The following is a 23,683-nucleotide window of genomic DNA, read 5'->3' as shown; positions in this document are numbered from 1 at the left end:
AAACCCTGGTTAAGTGCTACGGCTGCTAACCAAAAGGTTAGCAGTTCGAATCCGCCAGACTCTCCTTGGAAACTCTATGGGGCAGTTCTACTCTGTCCTATAGGGTCGCTATGAGTCGGAATCGACTCAACGGCAGTGGGTTTTGGTTTATGTACTCCTAGTTGCTCTCCCCTTAGTGAAACAGCACACTCCTTCTCTCCACCCTGTATTCCCCATGTCCATTCAGTCAGCTTCTGTCCCCCTTTGCCTTCTCATCTACCCTCCAGACAGGAGCTGCCCACATGGTCTCATGTGTCTACTTGAGCAAAGAAGCTCACTTCTCACTGGTACCATTTTCTGTCTTATACTCCAGTCCAATCCCTGTCTGCAGAGTTGTCTTTGGGAATGGGTTCCAGTCTTGGACCAACAGAAGGTCTGGAGACCATGACCTCCAGGGTTCTTCTAGTCTCAGTCAGACCATTAAGTCTGGCCTTTTTACGAGAATTTGAGGTCTGCATCCCACTGCTCTCCTGTTCCCTCAGGGGTTCTCTGTTCCGTTCCCTGTCAGGACAGTCATCGGCTGTAGCTGGGCACCATCTAGTTCTTCTGGTCTCAGGCTGATGGAGTCTCTGATTTATGTGGCCCTTACTGTCTCTTGGGCTCATCATTACTTTGTGTCTTTGGTGTTCTTCATTCTCCTTGCTCCAGGTGGGTTGAGACCAATTGATGCATCTTAGATGGGTGCTTGCTAGTGTTTAAGACCCCAGATGCCACTCACCAAAGTGAATTCAGAATGTTTTCTTACTACTTTCTGTTATGCCAGTTGACCTAGATGTCGCCAGACCCCGCCCCTGCTACTCTGGCCTTCGAATTGTTCGGTTGTATTTAGGAAATTTCTTTCCTTTTGGTTTAGTCCAGTTGTGCTGACCTCTCCCGTATTGGGTGTTGTCTTTCTCTTCACCTAAAATCGTTGTTATCTACTATCTAATTACTGAATACCCCTCTCCCTCCCTCCCCACTATGTAACCATCAAAGAATATTTTCTTCTGTGTTTAAACTGTTTCTTGAGTTCTTGTAACAGTGGTCTCATACAATATTTGTCCTTTTGCAACTGACTAATTTCACTCAGCATAGTTCCTTCCAGGTTCCTCCATGTTATGAAATGTGTTACAGATTCATCGTTGCTTTTCTCTATCATTGCCCTTTATCGTTGGGTAGAATTCCATTGTGTGACTATACCATAGTTTATCTATCCATCCGTTGATGAACACCTTGGTTACTTCTATCTTTTTGCTGTTGTAAACAGAGCTGCAGTGAACATGAGTGTGCATGTATCTGTTCATGTGAAGGCTCTTGTTCCAAGGAGTGGGAATGCTGGATTGTATGGTAGTTCTATTTCTAGCTTTTTAAGGAAGCACCAAATCGATTTCCAAAGGGGTTGTACCATTTTACATTCCCACCAACAGTGTGTAAGTGTTCCAGTCTCTCCAGAACCTCTCCAGCATTTATTATTTTGTGTTTTTTGGATTAATGCCAGCCTTGTTGGAGTGAGATGGTATCTCATTGTAGTTTTGATTTGCATTTCCCTAATGGCTAACGATCGAGGGCATTTTCTCATGTATCTGTTAGCTACCTGAATGTCTTTGGTGAAGTGCCTGCTCATATCTTTTGCCCATTTTTTAATTGGGTTATTTGTCTTTTTGTAGTCGAGTTTTTGCAGTATCATGTAAATTTTAGAGATCAGACGCTGATCGGAATTGTAGTAGCTAAATTTTTTTCCCCAGTTTGTAGGTACTCTTTTTACTCTTTTGGTGAAGTCTTTGGATGAGCATAGTGTTCGACTTTTAGGAGCTCCCAGTTATCCAGTTTCTGTTCTGGTGTTTGTGCCTTCTTACTAATGTTTTATGTACTGTATGTGCCATATATTAGTGCTCCTACTGTTGTACCTATTTTTTCTTCCATGGTCTTTATCATTTTAGATTTTATATTTAGGTCTTTGATCTGTTTTCACTTAGTTTTTGTGCATGGTGTGAGCTATGGGTCTTGTTTCACTTTTTTGCAGATAGATATCCAGTTATACCAGCACCATTTGTTAAAGAGACTGTCTTTTCCCCATTTAACTGACTTTGGGCCTTTGTGAAATATCAGCTGTTCATATGTGGATGATTTTACATCTGGATTCTCAATTCTGTCCCATTGGTCTGTGTATCTGTTGTTGTACCAGTACCAGGCTGTGGCAGTATAATCGGTTCTAAAAGCAAGTAAGTGAGTCCTCCCACTTTGTTCGTCTTTTTCAGTAATGCTTCTCTTATCCAGGGCCTCTTTCCCTTCCATGTGAAGTTGGTGATTTATTTCTCCGTTTCATTAAAAAATGTCGTTGGAATTTGGATTGGAATTGCATTGTATCTATGGATGGCTTTTGGTAGAATAGACATTTTTACAATGTTGAGTCTTCCTATCCATGAGGAAGGTTTTGTTTTTTCACTTATGTAGGTCTTTTTTTGGTTTCTTGCAGTAGTTTCTTATCGTTTTCTCTGTATAGGCCTTTTAGGTGTCTGGTTAGATTTATTCCTAAGTATTTTATCTTCTTAGGGGCTATTATACATGATGTTCATTTGGTGATTTCCTCTTCGACATTCTCTTTGTTGGTGTAAAGGAATCCAACTGATTTTTGTATGTTTATCTTGTATCCTGATACTCTGCTAAACTCTTCTATTAGTTTCAGTAGTTTTCTTGTGGATTCTTTAGGGTTTTCTGTGTATAAGGTCATGTCATCTGCAAATAGAGATACTTTTAATTCTTTCTTAGCAATCTGGATGCCCATTATTTCTTTATCCAGCCTAATTGCTCTGGCTAGGACTTCCAGCACAATGTTGAATAAGAGTGTTGATAAAGGGCAACTTTGTCTGGTACCTGATCTCAAGGGGAATGCTTTCAGACTCTCTCCATTTAGGATGATGTTGGTTGTTGGCTTTGTATAAATGCCCTTTATTATGTTGAGGAATTTTCCTTCTATTCCTATTCTGCTGAGAATTTTTACCATGAATGGGTGTTGGACTTTGTCAGATGCCTTTTCTGCATCTATTGATAAGATCGTGTGGTTCTTGTCTTTTGATTTATTTATATGATGGGTTATATTGATTGTTTTTCTAATGTCGAACCATCCCTTCATACCTGGTAGGAATCCCACTTGGTCATGGTGAATTATTTTTTTTATTTGTTGGTGAATTCTGTTGGCTAGAATTTTCTTGAGGATTTTTCCATCTAAGTTCATGAGGGATACAGGTCTGTAATTTTCTTTTTTTTAATGGTGTCTTTACCTGGGTTTGGTATCAGGGATATGCTGGCTTCATAGAATGAGTTTCAGAGTATTTCATCCTTTTCTATGCTCTGAAATGCCTTTTGTACTAGTGGTGTTAGCTCTTCTCTGAAAGTTTAGTGGAATTCTCTAGTGAAGCTGTCAGGGCCAGGGCTTTTTGTTGTTGTTGTTCAGAGTTTTTTAATTACCTTTTCAATTTCTTCTTTTGTTATGAGTTTATTTAGTTTTTCTACCTCTGTTTGTGTTAGTTTGGGTAGGTAGTGTGTTTCTAGAAATTCATCCATTTCTTCTAGGTTTTCAAATTTGTTAGAGTGCAATTTTTCATAATAATCTGATATGATTCTTTTAATTTCAGTTGGATCTGTTGTGATACCGCCTATCTCATTTCTTATTCAAGTTATTTGCTTCCTCTCCTTTTTTTCGTTTTTTACTCTGGCCAATGGTTTATTGATTTTGTTAATTTTTTCAAAGAACCAGCTTTTGGTCTTGTTAACTCTTTCAATTGTTTTTCTGTTCTCTGTTTAATTCTGCTCTAGTTTGTATCATTTGTTTTCTTCTAGTGCCTGAGAGCTTCTTTTGTTGCTATCTTTGTTTTTGTTCAAGTTGTAAGGATAATTCTTTGATTTTGGCCCTTTTTATCTTTTTGGGTGTGTGTATTTATTGCTATAAATTGACCTCCTAGCACTGCTTTAGCTGTATCCCAAAGGTTCTGATAGTGTTTTCATTCTCATTGGATTCCATGATTTTCTTTATTCCATCCTTAATTCCTTTTATAACCCAGTTTTTTTTGTGCAAGGTATTGTTCAGTTTCCGAGTGTTTGATTTTTTTTCCCCCTGCTTTTTCTGGTATTGATTTCTACATTTATGGCTTTATGGTCAGAGAAGATATTTGTAATATTTCAGTGTTTTGGATTCTGTTAAAGTTTTGCTTTGCGACCTAATATGTAGTCTATTCTTGAGAATGTTCCATCTGTATTGGAAAAGACAGTATACTTGGCTGCTGTTGGGCATAGTATTCTGTATGTGTCTATGAGGTCAAGTTGGTTGATTGTGGCATTTAGACTTTCGTGTCTTCATTTAGCTTGTTTCTGGATGTTCTGTCCTTCACCGAAAGTGGTGTGTTTATGTCTTCTACTATTATTGTGGAGCTGTCTATCTCACTTCCCAATGCTGTTGGAGTTTGTTTTACGTATCTTGAATCCCTGTTGTTAGGTATGTAAATATTTAATATGATTATGTTCTCCTGGTATATTGTCCTTTTAATCATTACATAGTGTCCTTCCTTATCCTTTGCAGTAGGTTTAACTTTAAAGTCTATTTTGTCAGAGATTAATATTGTCACTCCTGTTTTTTGTTTGCTTGATGTATTTTTTCCATCCTTTGAGTTTTAGTTTGTCTGTGTCTTTAAGTCTGAGACTTGTCTCTTGTAGGCAGCATATAGATGGATCATGTTTTTTAATCCATTCTGTCACTCTCTGTCTCTTTATTGGTGTGTTTAATCCTTTTACATTCAGTGTAATTATGGATAAGCATTAGTTTAGTGCTCTAATTTTGATGTCTTTTTTGTGCGTTATTGACAGTTTTTTTTTCCCGCTAATTTTTTATGCTGAGTAGTTTTTCTTTATATATTGTCTTTTCCTCTTGTTCATGGTTGTTGAATTTGTTTTTGCTGAGTCTTTATGTTTTTCTTGTATTTTATTTTATTGTGTAGAATTATTAGTCACCTTTGTAGTTACCTTAATATTTACCCCTGTTTTTCTAAGTGTAAACCAAACTTTTATTTCTCTATGTTGTCTTCACTTTCTCGCCATATGAAAGATCTATGACTACATTTTTTATTCTGTTATTGATGTAATGTTGGCATCTTTTTCATTTTGACATCGCTGTTCCCTGTTTTGAGCATTTTTTTCATTTTTATGATTTCCCTATCTGGGTTGCTATCTGGTTGCTGTGTCCTCTGTTCTAGTCTTGGGTTGATGTCTGATGTTACTGATTTTCTAACTGGTGGACTCCCTTTAGTGTTTCTTGTAGTTTTGGTTTGGTTTTTGCAAACTCCCTAAACTTCTCTGTATCTGGATATGTCCTAATTTCTCCTTCATATTTGAGAGACAGTTTTGCTGGATATATGATTCTTGGCCAGCAATTTCTTTCATTCAGTGCTTTATATATGTCATCCCATTGCCTTCTTGCCTGCGTGGTTTCTGCAGAGTAGTCCGAGCTTCTTCATGTTGACTCTCCTTTGTAGGTGACTTTTCATTTATCCCTAGCCACTCTTAAAATTCTCTCTTTATCTTTGGTTTTGGCAAATTCAATTATAATGTGTGTTGGCGAGTTCTAGCTTAGGGGGGCCGGTAGATTATCTTTTCCTCCAGTTGTTAATTTATGCCTTCTCCAAGTCTGGGAGAATGGCTCCAGAAGTGCAGCAGGACCTATCTCAGGCCCAGGAAAATTGACTGTCACTGAAGCCAGCTTGGAGGATGGGGCATCGTAAGTTAGATGCAAGTACTTAGCTTTTGCTGAGAGCACTGTTCTCTGATTCTGGAAGTGTGAGTAGACTGTGCAGCTTGCTGTCTCTCCCTGAAGAACTTGCATCCCGAATGCTGCCAGCCCTGCTGCAGGTGCATCGGGATCGTGCCTGAGGGGCTCCAGTTCCCACCAAGTCAGGTCCAGCAACCCTTCGCCACTTCTGAACCATCTTTCCCTCTCCCTGCTGCTCAGTCCAATTTCTTAACTTTGCCTTTGATGTTCAGGGCTCCTATCTTGTCATATATGTAAATCATTTCACTTTTTTTTTTTTTTTGGTCTTTGTTGTAAGAGGGACCGCCAGAAGCATCTGACTACTCCACCATCTTGGACCTGCCTCTCATTGTTATCTTCTGAAAACTACAAGGAGACCATGCAGGGCTTTGTTTCTCTAGTGCCTGTGGGAAACCTTCTGCACTGGCAGATTTAGTAACCAAATCAGCCTCTTCTCACGTCATCATGTAGGAAAATCTAGGCATCCACACTAGGTGATACCAGAAAAAATTATAGCAAAATGTTCTCATGAATATACAATAAAAAAGTACTTTGGCAATGTATTTTAGTACTGTTCAGTACATAAAAAAGAGATTAATAACTGGCAATAAGGGCCTAAGCTCTTGTTTGCTTTGTCCTAAAGTTAGTTAAGAATCTTGTACTGTGGTGTACCTAGGTGGGTCTTGGACATTCAATTCATATTTGTTGCTGCTCATGTTAATACTTGGATGCTGATTAACTTCAGTGTCCAGAAATTGATGATTTATGAATCTCAGCAGTAAGATATTAGAAGTTTCTTCCTACTAAATGCAATATGATATTCTGGACTGAAACCTGAGGAGAAAAAGAATATTGATGGAAAAATTGATGAAATCTGAACACACTATAGTTGACAATAATGTACAAATGTTCATTTCTTAGTTTTGAAAAAAAACACTATAGCAATGGAAAATGTTTAATATTAAGGGAAACTTAATGAAGGGTATATGGGAACTCTCTGTATTATCTTTGCAACTTTTCTGTAAATCTGAAATTATTCCAAAATTAAATGTCATTTAAAGAACATCTCTTCCTGGAGTTAGTCAAGACCTGATCCCTCACTTAATGAAGTCCTTAAAGTATTACCAGGTAAATGAAATAAGGAACTGCTCTATGCCAACTCATGCTGTCCATTTGTAGTTAGACCAACACTGGTTTAATTTGTTCTGTTAGGATGCCAGCAAAGCTACCAAATAGTCCCAAAACACATTTACTAAATATATAGGACAAGCAATTAAACAGAGAAGGTGCTTCCTTTACTCTCCATTCCTTGAACTTTTATGTGTAGAGTTTCTACTTGAGTACTTTGTGCTTGGTGATATGTTGTTTTAATAATAATCCTGAAATCATTTCATGGGTGACTGTTCCATCCACCCCCGCCCTCCTCCAGAGCACTTAATGCAGTGAGCTGCAGGAAGTAGGCATTCACAGAGCTTAAATCTCTCTGACTAACTGACTGACTCAATGTGCTACCTGTAATTATATTTTAAAATTTAATCAGAGCAGTTCTAGGAACTCAAGGGGATAAAGTCAAAATCAGCTATTCAGTTGGGTTTGCATAAATCGTCTAAAGTGAATAGACTTCATCAAAACTTGTCAAAATGCAGAATTTGTCAGTGGAAACCAGAATATCAAAATTTTAAATCACCCATGTGAAGTACACTCAAGATGAAAGGTGAATAGTTCATGGTGAAGTTAGCATTTCTGCAATAATTTTGAGCTGAACACAAAGTTACCAGACCTGCTTCTTCCTGCTTTTTGTTTAATTTTGTTTTCCTTTTAAAGGTAATCAAGAATCACAAATATTAGCTTGCTCTAGCTGTTGCTGGGTCTTCAGAAATTCTGAAAAAGACATGAAATGGAGGGAACCATTATCTCTCTGACTTTCTTCTCTAGTGTCTATATGACCAAAAGCCAAAACTACTTAAAAATACCAAGAATTGTAATAGCGCTAACTTTTTTTTTTGGTTAGATGCCATCAAGCCTGTTCTGACTAATAGTGACCCTTTGTACAATAGAACGAAATCCTGCCCGATCCTGCGCCATCCTCACAATCATTGTTATGCTGGAGTCCATTGTTGCAGTCACTGTGTCAGTCCATCTTGTTGAAGGCTGTCTTCTTTTTCACTGATTCTCTCTACTTTACCAAGCATGATGTCCTTCTCCAGGCTGGTCCCTCCTGATAACATGTCCAAAGTACATGAGGTAAAATTTCACCATACTTTCTTCCAAGGAGCGTCCTGGCTGTACTTCTTCCAAGACATAATTGTTTCATTCTTCCAGCACTCCATGGTATATTCATTATTCTTTGCCAACAATGTAATTCAAAGGCGTCAATTCTTCTTTGGTCTTCCATATTGATTGTGCAGTTTTTCAAGCATATGAGGTGATTGAAAATATCATGGCTTGGGTCAAGTGCACCTTAGTCCTCAAAGTGACATCTTTGCTTTTCAACACTTTAAAGAGGTCTTTTGCAGCAGATGTGCCCAATGCAATACATTGTTTGATTTCCTCACCACTGCTCCCGTGGGTGTTGATTGTGGATCCAAGTGAAATGAAATCCTTGACAACTTCAGTGTTTTCTCTGTATATCATGTTGCTTATAGGTCCAGTTATGAGGATTTTTGTTTACTTTGTGTTGAGGTGTAATCCATACTGAAGACTGTGGTCTTTGACCTTCATCAGTAAGTGCTTCAAGTCTTCTTCACTTTCTTCAAGCAAGGTTGTGTCATCTGCATATCACAGGTTGTTAGTGAATCTTCTTGCAATCTTGATGCCATATTCTTCTTCATATAGTTCAGCTTCTCAGATCATTTGCTCAGCATGTAAATTGAATAAGTATAGTGAAAGAATACAATCCTGATGCACACTTTTTCTGATTTTAAACCACACAGTATCCCCTGTTCTGTTCAAACAACTGCCTCCTGGTCTATGCATGGTTTCTTCATGAGCACAGTTGACTGTTCCGAAATTCCCATTCTTCGCAATGTTATCCATAATTTGTTATGATCCACACAGTTGAATGCTTTTGCATAGTCAATAAAACACAGGTAAACATCTTTCTGGTATTCTCTACTTTCACCCAAGAGCTACCTGACATCAGCAGTGATATCCTTCGTTCCAGTCCTCTTCTGAATCCGGCTTGAACTTCTGGTAGTTTCTTGTCTGTGTACTGCTGCAACTACTTTTGAATGATCTTCAGGATGATTTTACTTGTGTGTGATGATATTAGTGATATTGTTCAATAATTTCTGCATCTGTTGGATGATCTGTTGAATCATTTTTCTTTGGAATAGGAACAAATATGGATCTCTTTCAGTTGGTTGACTAGGAAGCTATTTTCTTCCAAATTTCCTAACATAGATGAGTGAGTACCTCCAGGGTGTGTCTCAGTTGGTATTCCGGCAATTCCTGGAGCCTAGTTTTTCACCATTCCTGTCAGTGTAGCTTGGCCCCTTGCTTTAGTACTATTGGCTCTTGATTGTATGCTACCCCCCAAAATGGCTGAATGTTGACCAATTCTTTTTGGTACAGTGACTCTGTGTATTCCTTCCATCTTCTTTTGATGCTTCCTGTGTCATTTAATATTTTTTTACTGTAGAATCCTTTAATATTGCAACTCGAGGCTTAAATTTTTTCTCCAGTTCTTTCAGCTTGAGTAATGCTGAGCATGTTCTTCCCTATTGGTTTTCTAAGTCCAGGTCTTTGCATATTTCATTATAATACTTTACTTTGTCTTCTCGAGTTGCCTTTTGAAATTTGCTGTTCAGGTCTTTTATTTCATTATTTTTTCTTTAGCTTTAGGTATTCTACGTTCAAGAGCAAATTTTAGAGTGTCTTCTGACATCCATTTTGGTCTTTTCTTTCTTTCTTGTCTTTTTAATGACCTTCTGCTTTCTTCATGTGTGATGTCCTTGTTGTCGTTCCACAACTTGTCTGGTCTTTGGTCATTAAGTGCTCAATGCGTCAAATCTATTCTTGAGATGGTCTCTAAATTCCAGTGAAATATACTCATGGTCATATTTTGGCTCTCGGGGACTTGATCTAATTGTCTTCAGCTTCAGCTTGAACTTGCATATGAGCATTTGATGGTCTGTTCCACAGTCAGCCCCTGGCCATGTTCTGACTGATAATATTGAGCTTTTCCATTGTCTCTTTACACAGATGTAGTCGAATTGATGGTTGTGTATTGCATCTGGCAGGGTCAATGTGTATAGTCACTGTCGAAGTTGTTGAAAAAAAGGTATTTTCAATGAAGAAGTTGTTGGTCTTGGAAAATTCTCTCATGCCATCTCTGGCATCGTATCTATCACCATGGCCATATTTTCCAACTACTAATCCTTCTTCTTTGTTTCAAGCTTTCACATTTGAATCGCCAGTAATGATTAATGCATCTTGATCGCATATGTGATCAATCTCAGACTGCAGAAGTTGGTAAAAATCTTCAATTTCCTCATCTTTGGCATTAGTGGTTGGTGTATAAAAATGAATAGTAATCGTATCAGCTGGTCTTCCTTGTAGGCGTATGGATATTATCCTGCCACTGATAGCGTTGTGCTTCAGATAGATCTTGAAATGTTCTCTTTGACAATAAATGCAATGCCATTCCTTTTTAATTTGTCATCCCTAGCATAGATTGCCCAATTCAGAATGGCCAATACCAGTCAATTTCAGCTCACTTATGCCTAGGATATTGATCTTTATGTTCCATTTCATTTTTGATGACTTCTAATTTTCCAAGATTCATATGTCATACGTCCAATGTTCTGATTACTAACGGATATTTGCAGCTGTTTCTTCTCATTTTGAGTCATGCCACCTCAGCAAATGAAGGTCCTGAAAGATTGACTACATCCACATCATTAAGGTCGACTCTACTTTGAAGAGGCAGCTCTTCTCCCAGTTGTATTTTGAGTGCCTTCCAACCTGAGGGGCTCATCTTCTGGCACTAATCCAGACAGTGTTCCACTGCTATTCATAAGGTTTTGGCTGGCCAGTTTTTTCAGAAGTAGACTGCCAGGTCCTTCTTCTAGTCTGTCTTAGTCTGGAAGCTCAGCTTAAACCTGTCCACCATGTGTGATCCTGTATCACAGCAACATGTAAGCCACTTCAGTATGACAAATTGACAGAAATGTTGGGAGAGCTAATGTTAGAGATTCTCAGAGTGTTTTTAACGTATTAACTTATTCCTTAAAATTTCTATAAAAGATGCAAATGCAGGAATTATTACCATTTTTGAAGTAGGAATATATAAATTCAAGAGAATAAAAATAGTACCCAGAATAAACTACAAATTGTATTTCTTAGGCCATTACTTGTTCAACTAATCTTGTGGCATGCCCTTACATTGGTATTACTTAGAGTAAGTTATTAAGTGAACACAACTCCATACCTCTGCATGTAACTCACATTTTTTTCTTGACTCAGTGATGTATGTTCAGGAACAAAGCACTTGATAAAGTGTGATATGGATCCTTTGAAAGAGCCAGATGTGTGAGGTTTGGAGCAGTAAATGTAAGATCAATAGTTGTTTTTCATTTAACTATTTCAAGTCATATCTTTTATTGCAGAGATTATAAAGTTTGATACAATTTTGGCAGAATGAATTTAAAAATATGTGTGTATGTGTGTGTGTTTGCATGTGTATACATGTATATATAAGTCCCTGGGTGTTATAAGTTATTAAGAGCTTGACTACTAGCCAAAAGTTTGACGGTTCAAACCCACCCACAGGCACCTCTGATGACAGGCCTGGTAGTCTGCCTCTGAAAGGTCACAGCCTTGAAAACCCTATATAGCAGTTTTACTCTGTACACGTGGGGTCACCATGAGTCAATAATCTCAAAGGCAACTGGTTTTACTAGGGGGCCCTGAAAGACCAGTGTAAATGGAGTGCAGAGGGGAAAGGGGAGGTGAAGCTGGAAAGGTAGGCAAGGCTTTGGAGCTTGTAAGGATTTAACTCTTTATCCTAGGTATAATTAACGATATGCCATTAAAGAATTTTCAACAGGGCAGGACAAGATAAGATCTCTGATTTGAAAGAGCTCTCTGGCTACAGTGTGGGGAGGATTGAAGAAGAGCCTCAGATGATTGAAGGGACTAATTCAGCAGGGGTGCAAATGTGAAAAAATTTTGCTTTTGTTGCTAAACAAGTTCAAATGTGTTGATACTATTTCCCTTCCAATTTCTTAATGATATCTCTGACAGATGCCATAGCTTCTACATCCCTTTCTGTTACTAAAAAGTCCAGCCTGATCTATCCAGTGCAATCCTGTACCCAGTTCAAAGTCTTCCCTCTACTTTGTCCCCTCCCGCTTCCCCAACCTAGTCATGCCCGAAGACCTGAGGGACATCCCTGGAAGTGGGTTTGGACTATGGTCTGTTTTCATTTTTCTCCATTATTGGTATTCTCCTTGGGCTACATAGCCTAAGTGGAGGGTTGGGGAAAAGTCGCAAATGTCTCTTACTTAATTGGAGCTGCTGTGGATATACTCTGCTGGGCAGGCACACAGATGCTGCCTCTGTGTGATGAGACCTGTTCATTCTTTATGAGCCCCTGCACAGGCCTCTCCTCTACACAGTTCCTTGATGTGGGAGACACGGCCTCTTCTGACACCCTACGTTGGCAGTATGCCCCAGAGCTTCTTGGCTTTGGGGTACTCTTGCCTGGTGTGTTGCCCTCTTGGGCAGATACCAGCAATTCAACTCATGCCTGGCTTTCTTCTGCAGTATCTTCTGGGAAATCCAAGCATCTTGCTCTACCAACTGGCACTGCTACTCCTTGTTCTTCAATTTTTGTTTTTCCCCTGCTCAAGTTGGTGCCAAGAAATCAGCAACTCTGCTGCCTAAATAGATGTTCAACATAACAAGGAGATACTTCTTGAAAGCATTTCCTGTCTTTGCAAGTAATTTGATTGGGTTCCCTTACTTGGCTAGGAGAGAGGGGAAGGACCTTATCACTTGCCCCCAGGGGCACACTTTATGTGACACTTCTCTTACATGATGCAGAGAGGAGGAGGGGAGGCTGTTGCTTGGAGGAGCAAATCCAGTTCTGCTGCCTCTCAGTAACCCACTGGTTCTCTTTAGGTGGTCATGGTTCCTTGATGCCTATTGTCTTCAGTTTTGGAGCTTCACGGCAATTCTGAAAACACAAGAAGATAATAATATGAAAATATGAGAGGTAAGGGAGAGGGAGAGTCAAGGATGATATCCAGTTTCTTAATTGAAAAATGGAGAGTGATAAGATAGGGAAGAGTCAAGAGGGGACCAGGTTGTTATGGTGAAGAGGGGGCTGTGAATTTGATTTGGAACATTTTAAATGTGAGGGTGCTTTTGGAACGTCTAACCGGAGGCCTGGAGATCAAAGAAGTCTAAGCCAGAGGTGAATATTTTGAGAGTCATTGGTGTATAGATTAAAAAGAAGAAGAAAAAAAATGATAGAATTGATGTACATGCAACCTCGTACAGAAAGTATAAGGTACGAACAACAATCAGGCTAGGATTGATCTTTGAGGAACTCCAAAAGTTAAAGGCAGAATAGAACAGGAAGGAGTTGGCAAGAAGAGATTAAGAAAGAATAGTAGAAGGAAAACAATGAGCGTGTAGTAGAATAGAAGCCAAGAGAAGAGAGTGTTTCATGAAGGAGGAAGGCATCAACATGTTAAATGCCAGGAAGAGGACAAATAAGCTGAGGACTAAAATGCCACTGGGTTTAACAACCTGGAGATCATTAGTGACTTTACTGACAACCATTTCAGGGGAGTGGAGGAAACGGAAGTTAGATTGATGTTAAAAAAAGAAGCGTGAAGTGAGAAAAGGGAGACAAAGAGTAGACAAGTCCTTTAGAAAGAGAAATAGGGTGGCAGTGAGTGGAAGAAGAGGGGTTGAGGGAGGGTGATTTAGTGGTTGAAGAGACTGGACATGTTTGAAGGCTGATGGGATGGAGCCAGTACAGAGGCGGGGTTGGGAATTAAACAAACGAGAGAAGGCAGTTGGGGTGGGATCCAGAGCACAGGAAGAAAAACCGGCCTTAGACAGGAGGCAAGAAATTGAGAAACGGTTGATGTAATTTTATGTAAATATGTAGGTTTCAGTTTGGGAAAATTGAAACTTCTGATACTTCGTGTAGGATAGGTAAAGTCATCTGGTGGGGTGGGCGATTTGGTAAGAAATTTTAGCTAAGTTGAAAACAAAGTGTTTATTATTACTGCTTTACCATCATCTGTAGAAGCCTTTAGATTCCAAATTCCATTTGACTTAAGACGTTTTCCAGGGTAGCATGTCTCTGTCATCTTCTAAGACATCCTCCTGTATTGCCTCAGACATGCTGAAAAGCAACCTTTTGGTTAGACAGACATGCTAACCATTTGTACCAACCAGAGACTCCAAACATGCTAAAATGAAAGTTTTTTTTTTTTTCATAGCCAGTGACCCTGGTTTACTCATTAATACATATCCCAGCAAAAGTTAAACCCTAAGAGATTAGAAGAAAGGCAACGTATTTCAGTGTTTTCAGTAGTCCCTAGGCTTGCTTCTCACTAAGATCACTTGGTTTTGACTCTGGATTTAGGGTCAGTGCTTGTTTTCATAACTACCATAATATACAATGCCTTTAGTCAACATATAATAAGTAAAAACTGCAGAAAAAAGTTTAGATTTCTAAACATCTTCTCATAGACATAAAGTAACAATTTAGAAATTCTGGAACAAACTTACAACAGATCTTATTATACAACATTTACTAAGTGGCCAGCATGCTTAGAAAACCAGGAAAACCAGTTTTATGTGACACCAACTTCAACTGGACTTACAGGCTTAGGTGAGAGGATAATTATATATCATCAAAAAAAGTCTCAGAGTAAATGAGTTGAGACTCTGTAATACATGACTGATTAGTAAACCTCATAGTTCTGATACCAGTAAATAAGGCTAACTCATGAATTAACTAGGTTCATTAATAACTTCGAATTCCCCAAGCTAGGTGGGGCTCAGTTCAGATGGAGCTGCCATGAGTCAGAACTAACTTGACAGCAATAGGTTTGTTTTGTTTTTTTAGGTCTCTGTGCAGGTCATTAGTGGGGAGGAAAACGTAGTCTAAGGTTATGTATACATTATGATAGGAGCAGGGCTCAAAGGAATAAATAAGTTCCCACTTTAATCCTGATCACGTTCTTACTCCCCCTTCTCATGTCATTTTTCTTTGCCACAGAAACTTGGAGCTTGGCAATATAGAGAAGGTGAAGGCAAAGAGAAAGGAAAGGCATCGAAAGGGGAAAAGGTCAGTAAAGGAAGTTGAAGGGAAGAATGAAAAGTTGGAAAGAGAAAGACGAAGCAATACTCCTAAAATATTTTTAAAATGTTCAAAAGCAAAGGATTTTAATTAGTCAACAAAAACACTAAAAAGTAGCACTTATGTCTCCTTTCCTCCCCTTATATCTATATCCCTACCACTTCCACCTTCCCTGCACCGCCCCCCACCCCAGCCTTTCTTGTTTAGGACATTCTGATACAGGACATTTTACCAAAGTCACAATTGTCTTGAACGTGTTCTTTTAATATACATCTTAGAGCCAGTGGTCATTATTACTTGGGTTCTTCTAATTAAACAGAATTGCTTCTAACTGCTTTATCGTGACTAGTAATGAAGTTATCCTTCTTCCAAGGCATTGCTTGAGAGGATGCCCCAAATAGGGAATCAAAATTCGAGCCCACTTCTTGCTACTAGGAAGTCCCTGGGTGGTGCAAATGGTTAATGCGCTCAGCTGCTAACCCAAAGGTCGGAGGTTTGAGTCTACCAAGAGGTACCTTGGAAGAAAGGCCTGACAGTCTGCTTCCCAGAATCAGCCATTGATAACCCTCTGGAGCACGGTTCTCTTCTGACATACACGGGGTTGCCATGAGCTGGAATCCACTGGTCAGCAGCTGGTTCTCATTATTATTCTTAGAATGGAGATGGCTTGTCTTCTGAACCTTGCAGGCAGGGCCACTCTCTTGACTTTCGACAACACTAATGCCTATTTATATTCTTGTTAATGCTTTATGTTTTATTTTATTTTCTGTTATTTCTTTTACCTGTGTGTCGATTATTTGAAAGCCTTTGTTTGGCTTTAGCAGTTTTCTCTGGAGATGAATGTAGCCAATAGCAATATAAATGTTACTTTGCCCAAGTAAGGCAAAGAAATCCTAGTTCATTGCTTTTATCACAGGTTTGCCTTCAAAGGGTAGGCTACACTGAGATGAAGTAGCATTATGTATGTTAGTAAATGTTATATGTTTATGGTATTCTGATATTTCACTTTTTTTAAACTTCTTGGAATAATAATAAATTCCTTTATTCTTTCAGTCAGTTTAGATGGGGAGCTTGAAAAGTGGCTTCAATCATGATGGCGTTTCTTTCTTTGGAGATTTGTTTTAATAATTACCCAGGCTTTGCTGCCCATATTTCCATATTTGCTTCCATTCCTTGATGCTATAGGTGATCTTCCCTCATAATCTTTTATCCTCATAATTTTACTTCCCAGAGGCAAAAGGACACACTATGTACCTGGCTGCATTTCGAAACACCTGGGCTAGTCTGACCCACCCCTGCACAGGCTATGTCACCAGGACACTGAAAAGGAAGTTGCTATTGACTGGAAGCCGGTAGTTCTGTGCTGAGCTTAGGTGCACTTAAACCAACATGGAACCCTGAAGGCCAGACTGTAGCGGGTTGTCTCAGAACCTTCTTGAAGTAAGTTTACAGCCAGATTATTAATTATTTTAATGTTGGTTTTTGAGATACCACTTCATGGGGTTTTTAAATTTTTAATGCTCAACATAGAAGCATGAGGTCTCTAAATGTAGAACATCACTGAATGAAGGCCTTCTTTTTCATCCCTTTGTAAAAGTCTCTTTCTTCTTAGTCTCTTGTTTCACTCATTGAGTTGGGAGAAATACTCACTTCCTCGGAATTATTCTATTTTATTTTGTTTAGGTCTGGTCAAAAAAAGAAGGGGAGGTAAAGTGTGATGGAAATGAAATTGAAGGATTAATTAATAAAATATTGTATGTTTTGCTTTAGGCTGTGTATGCTTCACAGTTCATTTTTATAAAATAATTCATCTAATTCCCACAGATTACTCCAAGTATTATTTATCATTCATTCATTCAACAAGCATTTATTAAATTGGGTGCTTTGAAAGTAGAGAGAGGGATTTCAACTAGAGTGTAAACTTTATGAATCTAGGATTTTTGTCTGTTTTTCTCACTGCTATATCCCTAGCACTCAGAATTGGGCCTGGCACATAGGGGGCACTAAATAAATATTTGTTGATGAATGAATACATGAATATTAGTGTGATTTTTAAAAAGAAATTCACTTTAGAATAAGAGGTGTATTAGGTACATTGGACTTGGAACTATGAATATCAAAAAGCCTGCCACTCACGAAAGAGCCCTGAGGAAGACTTGAAGCACCCCAGTGTCAGAGAAAGTATGCTCCTTTATGTTCAGAGTGGACAGCTGTATTTCATTTCGTATTGTTTTTGCTTCAAAGGAGGCAGGTGGTTAATTTTCTCTCTTCATTTGCACTCTGGTTTAGAAGGTGAAGACTCTGATCTGAAAAATAGTGAATTATGGCAGTTTTTTCTGTGTTCATTTAGTGCCTGACTCTAAGGACTTTCAAGGCAGTGACCAGATGATCATATTAAACCTCACAGCTCAACACAGAGGTTATGAGCAGAACGCTGTTGGGGTGGGCAGTGTGTACTACTGCCCAGGCAGTGCCACACTGACTTTCACTAGAATTTTCATTTTTGAATTTTATATTTACTGTTCCTTTATTTCTATATTCTTCTCAGACCAGCAGTAAAGAGAGGAGGAATTGAAGATGGGGATCTGGGATGTTGGTGGTGGACTCAGCCAACACCCTCTGTCACCCACTTCCTTTCCTGTCTACTTAGCTCAGAACATCTTTCTTTTCCTTTGCTTCTCCAGCAGCAAAGTCAAAGGTGGGCGCCAAGTACATAGTTGGCCGAGGACACACCCCAGGTAGAGAAGGCACCATCACCTCCGTTTTGTGGCCTCAAGGAGCCACAACTTCCGAGTGACTTTTCTGAGGTTATGCTGGCCTGCAGCAGTGAGACCAGAAGTTTTGTCTAAGGCTTTAGGTATTACACTGCTCTATAAAAAACACATAAAGCAGCCTAGTACTTTTATGATGCAACTGAAGTATTATGGGATTCCATTTTATAAGAACTTAAATCTAACACATAAATCTCTCTCAGGTCAGTGAGGCTTTGTGTGTGTGTATGTTTGTTTCCTTGTAACTCACTCTGGGTTTGCCCAAAGCAAACATTTCCAAACTAGCTTATTAGAAAAAACACTGTGGTGTAGTATCTTTTCTCAATTAGAAAAGTACGTAATTGCAAATCAGATTCATCTCTAGATTAAACTTTGACGCAGAATGAGTGAAAACCCTGCACCACACTTTCTTGGTTTATAAACTAAGAGAATTGCATGTAATGAACTCTAATGCCACTTTCAGCTCTAATGTTCTACGTAGGATCAAGGCCTCTTGTCTCTTTTTTCTACTGCTTTTAAATAATAGAATGTAAAGAGTTGGAAAAAATCCTAGCATTGGTTCAGTAAGCCATAGTTAAGTCTGATTTAAATGGAACCTAGCTGACCCACTTAGCTTATAAAGGAGGGAATTCAGTGAGCACAGAAAAATCTAGCTATTTGCCTAGCTGACACAACTGAATAATGGCAGAAACCTGACATTTTTATCACCAATCAAGAATTTTTTTCCCTCAGAACAAGAAGGGAAGGAGAATAAACAGAAGCTTTCAAAAAAAGATGAAACGCCTATTTCTGCTAAGATGGCATTGCCTGTTATGCCATTCCTTGTATATCTCATGCCAAAATGTTGGTGACTATTGGACAGAGGCATGCATTGGTTACTTTAGGATTAAACACAAGACCGTAACCTCATAGAGAAAAAGACTACACTGTTCTTTAAGAAGCTAACACCTTCCTTAATTTTTCCTCTTGGCTTCACTTTTATTAAAATAGTAAAGGAGGCAGAAAAAATGTGTTCAAAAGACAAGAACCAGGAGTTCTTGCCCAGCCTCCACAATTTTTGGAAAATTTGATGGATGAGTAGAATGAACTAATGTGAAAATGGTAACTCTCTGCTCCATCACTATTATCCTGCTTTAGGAATGAGTATTACCTAAGTATGTACTCATCCTCCTCTGGGAGTCGGACTCTTCCTGACTTTCCTGTTTCGTTGGGCAGTGTCACTGTTCTCCAAGTTGTTTATACTACCAACCTGTCATCTTTGACTCATCCCCTTTCTTTGATACATTGAAACAGTTGCTAAACTCCATGGATTCCTTGTTTGCAATATATCCTATATCAGATTTACTTCTTCATTCCTATTATTTTTCACATCAACTAAAGTCATATTTTGTGAGTAGAATAACATGGATTTTAGTCAGGCAGAGATGGGTTTGAGTCCTAGCTCTACTATCCATATGTCATTGCTTAATCTCCCTGACTCTTAGTTGCTTTACCTATAAAATGGGGATAATAATTGTATTGGCCTCAAAGAGTTGTGAGAATTAAATGAAAGAATGTATGTAAAATACTCAGTAGAGTACCTGTTATTGTCAAGTTGGTTCCAACTCATAGTGACCCTGTGTATAACAGAACAAAACACTGCCTGGTCCTGTGACATCCTCACAATTGTTGTTATGCTTGAGCCCGTTGTTGCAGCCAGTGTGTCAATCCATCTCACTGAGAGTCTTCCTCTTTTTCTCTGACCCTCTACTTTACCAAGCGTGACATCCTTCTCCAGGGACTAATCCCGCCTGATAACATGTGCAAAGTATGTGAGACATAGCCTTGCCATCCGTGCTTCTAAGGATCATTCTTGTTGTGCGTCTTTCAAGACAGATTTGTTCCTTCCTTTGACAGTCCATGGTATATTTAGTATTATTCGCCAACACCACAATTCAAAGGCACAGTTTTTCTTTGGTCTTCCTTATTCGTTGTCCAGCATTCTCATGTATAGGAGGCGATTGAAAACACCACGGCTTGGGCCAAGCACACCTTAGTCCTGAAAGTGACGTCTTTGCTTTTCAACACTTTAAAGAGGTCTTTTGTAGCAGATTTGCCCAATGCAATGTGTTGTCTGATTTCTTGACTGCTGCTTCCATGGGTGTTGATTGTAGATCCGAATAAAGTGAAATCCTTGACAACTTTAATCTTTTCTCCATTTATCATGATGTTGCTTACTGGTCCAGTTGTGAGGATTCTTGTTTTCTTTATTTTGAGGTGTAAGCCGTACCAAAGGCTGTGGTCTTTGATCTTCGTCAGTAAGTGCTTTAAGTCCTCTTCACTTTCAGCAAGAAAGGTTGTGTCATCTGCATAATGCAGGTTGTTAATGAGTCTTCCTCCAATCCTGATGCCATGTTCTTCTTCATATAGTCCAGCTTCTCAGATTATTTGCTCAGCATACAGATTGAATAAGCATAGTGAAAGGAATCAACCCTGACACACACCTTTCCTGACTTCGATGAGGCAGTATCTCCTTGTTCTGTTAGAATGACTGTCTCTTGATCCACGTACAGGTTCCTTATGAGCACAATTGACTGTTCTGGAATTCCCATTCTTCACAGTGTTACCCATAATTTATTATGATCCACAGAGTCAAATGCCTTTGTGTAGTCAGGAAAACATCTTTCTGGTATTCTCTGCTTTCAGCCAAGATCCGTCTGATATTAGCAATGATATCCCTGGTTCCACATCATCTTCTGAATCCTGCTTGAATTTCTGGCAGTTCTCTATTCATATGCTGCTGCAGCCACTTTTGAATGATTTTCAGCAAAATTTTACTTGTGTGTGATTTTAAAGATATCGTTCGATAATTTCCACATTGTGTTTGATCACCTTCCTTGGGAATAGGTGTAAATAAGGATCTCTTGTAGTCAGTTTGCCAGGCAGTTGTCTTCCAAATTTCTTCGTATAGATGAGTGAGCACTTCCAGCACTGCATCAGTTTGTTGAAACATCTCAATTGGTACCCTGTCAATTTCTGGAGCCTTGTTTTTTGCTTGTGACTTCTTCCTTCGGTACTGTCAGTTCATGGTCATATGGTACCTCCTGAAATGGTTGAAAGTTGACCAATTCTTTTTCGTATAGTGACTGTGTGTATTCATTCCATCTTCTTTTCATGCCTCCTGCATCATCTAATATTTTCCCTGTAGAATCCTTCAATATTACAACTCAAGGCTTAAATTTTTTCTTCATTTCTTTCAGCTTGAGAAATGCAGAGCTTCTTCTTCCCTTTTGGTTTTCCATCTCCAGGTCTTTGCACATGTCATTATAATACTTTGTCTTCTCAAGCTGCCCTTTGAAATCTTCTGTTCAGCTCTTTTACTTCATCATTTCTTCCTCTACTCTATATTCAAGAACAAGATTCAGAGTCTCTTCTGACATCCATTTTGGTCTTTTCTTCCTTCCCTTTTTAATGACTTTTTGCTTTATTCATGTATGATGTCCTTGATATCATTCCACAACTCTTCTGGTCTTCAGTCATTAGTGTTCAGCGAGTCAAATCTATTCTTGAGATGGTCTCTAAATTCAAGTGGAATATACTCAAGGTCGTACTTTGGCTCTCATGGACTTGTTCTAATTGTCTTCATTTTCAACCTGAACATGCAGATGAGCAATTGATGGTCTTTTCCACAGTTGGCCCCTAGCCTTGTTCTGACTGATGATATTGAGCTTTTTCATCATCTCTTTCCACAGATGGCACGATTTGATTCCTGTGTATTCCATCTGGTGAAGTCCACATGCATAGTCGTCATTTATGTTATAGAAAAAAGGCATTTGCAATGAAGAAGTGGTTAGTCTTGCAAAATTATATCGTGTGACCTCTGGCATCATTTCTATCACCAAGGTCATATTTTCCAACTACCAATCCTTCCTCTTTGTTTCTAACTTTTGTATTCCAATCACCAGTAAGTATTAATGTGTCGTGATTGCATGTTTGATCAATCTCAGACTACAGAAGTTGATATAAATATTCAATTTCTTCATTCGGCCTTAGTGGTTGGTACGTAAATTTGAATAGTGGTATTAACTGGTCTTCTTTGTAGGCGTATGGATATTATCCTATCACTGACAGTGTTGTACTTCAGGATAGATCTTGAAATGTTCTTTTTTTTTTTTTTTTTTTTTTTTATAATAACTTTTATTAAGCTTCAAGTGAACGTTTACAAATCCAATCAGTCTGTCACATATAAGTTTACATACATCTCACTCCCTACTCCCACTTACTCTCCCCGTCTTGAGTCAGCCCTTTCAGTCTCTCCTTTCTTGACCATTTTGCCGGCTTCCCTCTCTCTCTATCCTCCCATCCCCCCTCCAGACAAGAGTTGCCAACACAATCTCAAGTGTACACCTGATATAATTAGCTCACACTTCATCAGCGTCTCTCTCCCACCCGCTGACCAGTCCCTTTCATGTCTGATGAGTTGTCTTCGGGGATGGTTCCTGTCCTGTGTCAACAGAAGGTCTGGAGAGCATGACCGCCGGGATTCCTCCAGTCTCAGTCAGACCATTAAGTTTGGTCTTCATATGAGAATTTGGGGTCTGCATCCCACTGCTCTCCTGCTCCCTCAGGGGTCCTCTGCTGAGCTCCCTGTCAGGGCAGTCATCGATTGTGGCCGGGCACCAACTAGTTCTTCTGGTCTCAGGATGATGTAGGTCTCTGGTTCATGTGGCCCTTTCTGTCTCTTGGGCTCTTAGTTGTCATGTGGGCTTGGTGTTCTTCATTTTCCTTTGCTCCAGGTGGGTTGAGACCAATTGCTGCATCTTAGATGGCTGCTTGTTAGCATTTAAGACCCCAGACGCCACATTTCAAAGTGGGATGCAGAATGATTTCATAATAGAATTATTTTGCCAATTGACTTAGAAGTCCCCGCAAACCATGTTCCCCAGACCCCCGCGCTTGCTCCGCTGAGCTTTGAAGCATTCATTTTATCCCGGAAACTTCTTTGCTTTTGGTCCAGTCCAATTGAGCTGACCTTCCATGTATTGAGTGTTGTCTTTCCCTTCACCTAAAGCAGTTCTTATCTACTGATTAATCAATAAAAAAACCCTCTCCCACCCTCCCTCCCTCCCCCCCTCGTAACCACAAAAGTATGTGTTCTTCTCAGGTTTACTATTTCTCAAGATCTTATAATAGTGGTCTTATACAGTATTTGTCCTTTTGCCTCTGACTCATTTCGCTCAGCATAATGCCTTCCAGGTTCCTCCATGTTATGAAATGTTTCAGAGATTCGTCACTGTTCTTTATCGATGCGTAGTATTCCATTGTGTAAATATACCACAATTTATTTACCCATTCATCCGTTGATGGACACCTTGGTTGCTTCCAACTTTTTGCTATTGTAAACAGAGCTGCAATAAACATGGGTGTGCATATATCTGTTTGTATGAAGGCTCTTGTATCTCTAGGGTATATTCCGAGGAGTGGGATTTCTGGGTTGTATGGTAGTTCTATTTCTAACTGTTTAAGATAACGCCAGATAGATTTCCAAAGTGGTTGTACCATTTTACATTCCCACCAGCAGTGTATGAGAGTTCCAATCTCTCCGCAGCCTCTCCAACATTTATTATTTTGTGTTTTTTGGATTAATGCCAGCCTTGTTGGAGTGAGATGGAATCTCATCCTAGTTTTAATTTGCATTTCTCTAATGGCTAATGATCGAGAGCATTTTCTCATGTATCTGTTGGCTGCCTGAATATCTTCTTTAGAGAAATGTGTGTTCATATCCTTTGC

At 39.1% G+C, this 23,683-nt stretch overlaps 1 long non-coding RNA gene across 1 annotated transcript in view; it reads left to right on the top strand.

Moving 5' to 3' along the window:
- The window catches only part of LOC126073226 (uncharacterized), a 36,148-nt gene extending 20,059 nt beyond the window's left edge, over positions 1–16,089 (top strand). The window contains exons 2-3 of the long non-coding RNA XR_007516684.1: positions 12,941–13,034; positions 15,063–16,089. This is a non-coding gene — a long non-coding RNA (uncharacterized LOC126073226). The remainder of the gene's footprint in view (positions 1–12,940; positions 13,035–15,062) is intronic.
- Positions 16,090–23,683: the final 7,594 nt, after the last annotated feature.

The sequence above is a fragment of the Elephas maximus genome, chromosome 3, assembly GCF_024166365.1.
Source record: "Elephas maximus indicus isolate mEleMax1 chromosome 3, mEleMax1 primary haplotype, whole genome shotgun sequence".
Taxonomy (NCBI): Eukaryota; Metazoa; Chordata; class Mammalia; order Proboscidea; family Elephantidae; genus Elephas; species Elephas maximus.
The sequence above is the reverse complement of the archived record's forward strand: the minus strand, read 5'-3'. Positions and strand labels throughout refer to the sequence as shown.